The 4,931-nt window shown below is 42.7% G+C and overlaps 1 non-coding gene across 1 annotated transcript; it reads left to right on the top strand.

Moving 5' to 3' along the window:
* Nucleotides 1–1,334: 1,334 nt before the first annotated feature.
* Nucleotides 1,335–1,482, top strand: LOC145537872 (small nucleolar RNA SNORA79). Its single transcript, XR_014076468.1, has one exon. It is a non-coding gene; the product is annotated as a small nucleolar RNA SNORA79 (small nucleolar RNA).
* The last annotated feature ends 3,449 nt before the right edge of the window (nucleotides 1,483–4,931 follow it).

The following is a 4,931-nucleotide window of genomic DNA, read 5'->3' as shown; positions in this document are numbered from 1 at the left end:
TAGGGGAAATGCTTTCAATTTTTCACCATTGAGGATAATGTTTGCTGTGGGTTTGTCATATATAGCTTTTTTTATGTTGAGATATGTTCCTTTTATTCCTGCTTTCTGGAGGGTGTTTACCATAAATGGATGCTGAATTTTGTCAAAGGCTTTTTCTGCATCTATTGAGATAACCATATGGCTTTTTTCTTTCAATTTGTTAATGTGGTATATTACATTGATTGATTTGTGGATGTTAAAAAATGGAACAATTTTATGGACTCTGAGGGAGAAGGTGAGGGTGGGACGTTCTGGGAGAATAGCATTGAAACATGTATATTATCATATGTGAAACAGAACACCATTCCATGTTCGATGCATGTGACAAGGGCTCAGGGCCGGGGCAATGGGATGATCCAGAAGGATGGGATGGGGAGGGAGGTGGGTGGGGGGTCCAGGAAGGGGAACACATGTAAACCCATGGCTGATTCATGTCAATGTATGGCAAAAACTATTACAACATTGTAAAGTAATTAACCCCCAACTAAAATAAATAAATTTATTTAAAAAAAAAACAAAAAAAAACCTTGCATTCCTGGGATAAAGCCCACTTGGTCATGATGTATGATCATACATCATGATCAATCTTTTCACTTTCATGGGCCCTCACCACTTACTGTTGTAGGGTTCGTTGTCCCAGAGGTAGGAGTCAAGGCTTAGGTGAGGATTTTTATGGGAGTGGAATGAAGCACAAAGTGCTTTTTTCAAGTAAGCAGCTCCCACCCATTGAAATAGTTCTATCCAACCCTGAATTTTGAAGAAAAAGAGAGATCCTCCCACCTGAAAACTTTCCTCTTTTTTATTCTTCCACTGTCAATATCACCAGCCTCCTTGCTTTTCTCTGCAGAAAGCAAGACTTTGGAAGCCAGGCTTTCTTTGAGGGCATGGATGCAGGGCCGGGTACCCCGGATTTCCAGATGTTGTCTTGAATTTTTTTTTTCTTCTTACACGGTGAATGAGATGAGGAAGATCTCTGATTTACTGATTGATAAGAGCATCTGCCAGGGTGTTCTGTCTAAAAATACTATTCCTTTGAAGGAGCCATTATCTGGTGCCTCCTGAAAGACCATTCTTTACAGTCTGCCTATGTCTTCTGAATAAAGGAGTTTTTACCTTTTTTTTAACTTAAAAAGAAGTGCTTATATTTTTGTTTTAAAACTTTGTTGGAGGTGGGGCATGACTCATGGCATGCAGAATCTTTGTTCACTGACCAGAGATAGAACCTGTGCCCCCTGTAGTTAAAGCACAGTCTTAACCACTGACTGCCAAGGAAGTGCCCTTAAAGCACTTTGTTTGGATGGCTGTTCCTCTTATGGCTAGAGACTTAGGTAGTGGGATTTTAGTCCATCATGTATCTAAGCTGGCTTGTCTTCTTTCAGGACACCACAGGGATGACTTGGGTGTTGGTTAGTGTGTTTTGATTTTTTGCAGAATCACATAGTTGAAGAAAAAGAAATGTTTTTATTTACATAATGAATGCACATGGGCGCAAACAAAATACGATCCCATTATGGCCCGCCTGGCTCTTCTGTCCATGGAATTCTTTCTTTTTTTTTTTTTATAATAAATTTATTTATTTTAGTTGGGGTACTTACTTTACAATATTGTAGTGGTTTTTGCCATACATTGACATGAATCAGCCATGGGTCCTCATGTGTTCCCCCACCTTGAACCCCCCTCCCACCTCCCTCCCCACCCCATCCCTCTGGGTCATCCCATTGCCCAAGCCCTGAGCCTTTGTCTCATGCATGGAACCTGGATTGGTCTTCTGTATCACATATGATACCATACATGTTTCAATGCTGTTCTCTCAGAACGTCCCACCCTCACCTTCTCCCTCAGAGTCCATAAGACTGTTCTATGCATCTGTGTCTCTTATTCTGTCTCTCACATAGGGTTTCATTACCATCTTTGAAATTCCATATATATGCCTTAGTATACTGTATTGGTGTTTTTCTTTCTGGCTTCCTTCACTCTGTATAATGGGCTCCAGGTCCATCCATCTCAATAGAACTGATTCAAATGTATTCTTTTTAATGGCTGAGTAATATTCCGTTGTGTATATGTACCACAGCTTCCTTATCCATTCGTCTGCTGGTGGACATCTAGGTTGCTTCCATGTCCTAGCTATTGTAAACAGTGCTGCGATGAACATTGGGGTATATGCGTCTCTTTCAATTCTGGTTTCTTCGGTGTGTATGCTCAGCAGTGGAATTCTTAAGGTAAGAATACTGGAGTGGGTTGTCCCCCCTTATCCAAGTCAAAGTACGGAAAGATGATTAATGAAAATCCAGTCTATATCTGCAACTTATGATCACTGTTCCTCTTTATCAACCTCCTCGCCCACCAAAAAAAAAAAAAAAAAAAAGAAAAAAGTGACCAATGTTGGCTCCTTTTTTTTTTTTTTGGCCATCCTCTGTCCCTGTTGTCTCTATTTAGTCTCCTTGGGTAGCTCTTTTAAACCTCAGTCTGGGTGATCTGGTCCCAATTTAACAATGTCTAGACACTTTTGAAGCAGGGAGTCCAGGGGAGGGCTGCACTGTGTGTCCCATGTGGGATCTTAGTTCCCCAGGGATCAAACCTGTGCTTCGTGAGCTGGAAGAAGAAGTCATAAACACTGGACCACCAGGGAATCCCCTGGACTGCTTTGTATTGTCCCAGCTGGAATGTGAGTGCTACTGCCATCTAGTGCGTAGAGATCAGCATTGCTGTCAAACATTTTGCAGTGCCAGAATCGCTCCAGGCCCTCTACCCCGACCCCACTAGGCCCAAATGTCCACACTGAGAAATCCAAGAACACACATATTAGTATCTGCAATTCCTTTCCTCCTTTTTCCCCCTTTCTTCCTTCCTTCCTTCCTTCCTCTTTCTTTCTTCTTTCCTTCCTTCCTTCCTTCCTTCCTTCCTTTCTTTCTTTTAATCCCTGGTTTGCATTTATACCCTAAGCTGTCTTCCTATTGACTGAGAAGTTCAAATGTTGACAGCCAGGGTGAATTCTGCAAGTATTCCCGATGTAGAAGGGCAGAGGTAGAAGGTGTCCTGATAAGCTACTAGGAGCTAAATGAGAAAGTGAAGCTTATCTTTTCTCTCTGTGGAAGACGTTGAGTCCATACACAGTTGAAAGTTTGAGAGACTTAACTCCTAAAGGTCCACTCCCAGGGAGCCTAGAGCAGTCCACTCCCTGGCTTTGGGTGGTTTCTCCTTAGAATACACATTACAATTGCTCATTGACCTCATGTTTTGTGAAAAGAAGTGTTTTATTTTTCATTGCTCTTGATTTTGAATATTCAGTTTTTAGGCTAAAATTAAGAGATTGCACTTACCCTAGATATACCCGGGGAGGCAACATGCCCTTTAGGCTTCCCATGTGGCTTTGTGGGAAAGAATCCTCCTCCAGTGCAGGAGACGTGGGTTCGATGCCTGGGTCAAGAGCATCCCCTGAAGAAGGAAATGGCTATTCATTCCAAAATTCTAGCCTGGGAAATCTCATGGACAGAGGAGCCTGGTGGACTGCAGTCCATGCAAAGAATCCGACATGACTGAGCACACACACACAAACAAAAGCAAAAACAAACAAACACAAAATTCAGTGTAGACACACACAGGTACACACGCATGCTCAACCTTGAGTATTTTCGTGATGTGTGGATCTGTTTGTATGAACCCCAAAGTTTCATACAAGGTGCACAAGGATTAAGGCAAATCATGCAGCATTTTCTTTACTCATGGACAACATTGGTCCAAAACAGGGGCTTAAGGCCTTACCTGCCAATTGTAAACACCTAAGGAACTTTATATGGCCAGTGCTCGGGCCTTCCCTCATGCCGCTGAATTCAGTCTCTGGGGGTGGGGACAAGTAGTCAGGGTTATTTTTCTAAAGCTCTGGACTGGAGCAATGCCAATGTTAAGCCAAGTTTAGCAGTCAGCAGCTGGCACAGTTTCCAGTCTGTCAACAGAATCTGGCCCCCAACTTGTTTCTGTAAATAAAGTTTTATTGGAACACAGCCACATGCATGTAACACAATACTTTATGGCAGTTTTGGAGTAGAGCCTGTACTCCTGCAGAGATTCATTTACTCTGTGGCTTGTTATGGAAAGTATTGGGTGACCCCTGACTGATATGATTAGTTGTGTTTTTCGGTAAGAGCTGTGTGGAATCTGTTAACCACATAGGAATGTTGTAGAGAACAAGATGTCCTCCTGTAACATGGGCAACACTGCCATCTTCTGCTACTCCACTTCATGGGAAGTATTATTGTGAGATACTTCTTTTCCAAATTTATGCATGAAAAGGCTGCCTGTGTTTTCCCTCTGGAATGCTGTGGTTCCTCATTTTTGAGAGCAGAAATGACGAAATGGGCCTCCTGTCTTTCCCTTTTTACTGTCATGTTCTCAGTTCAACTGTTGAAGTCCTAATCATACTGCTGTTTAGTTGGAACTTCCTCTTTTCTATGTTCATCAGTCCTCCTCCTTTTTGGGGGGGGGATTCACTTTTATCCCTCTTTCATGCTGTCTGTTCAGTTTGCAAGAGGCCTCTCCAGTAAAACTGCATGCGCATTCTTGCCCCTCTAAAGTAGCTGCACATTCAGCCATTCTCCTTGCAAGCATCTTCAGTCCTGGCCCTGAGAATCTCTCTGAAGGGCTCCAGATCAGCAGGTACACACACACCAGACAAGCACATAAATGCACACGTGCACACTTGGGTCAGAATTTTTAGAGCTATTTCTTTAATGACAAGATTGCTGTCCCAGTTTGCTTTGAAAGCTCACTTTTGGATTCTCCCTGGTGGTCAACACCAAATGTGTCCTTGGGGCAGGGCCCTTCCTAATCTTGCCTCATTATGGTGATAAATGAAGTTGGAGTGATTTGTGGCTCCAGTCTCCTATGAGTGG

Source organism: Giraffa tippelskirchi, chromosome Y, assembly GCF_054371585.1.
Source record: "Giraffa tippelskirchi isolate mGirTip1 chromosome Y, T2T-mGirTip1v1.2.pri, whole genome shotgun sequence".
NCBI classification, from domain to species: domain Eukaryota; kingdom Metazoa; phylum Chordata; class Mammalia; order Artiodactyla; family Giraffidae; genus Giraffa; species Giraffa tippelskirchi.
This window is presented reverse-complemented; position numbering and strand designations above follow the sequence as displayed.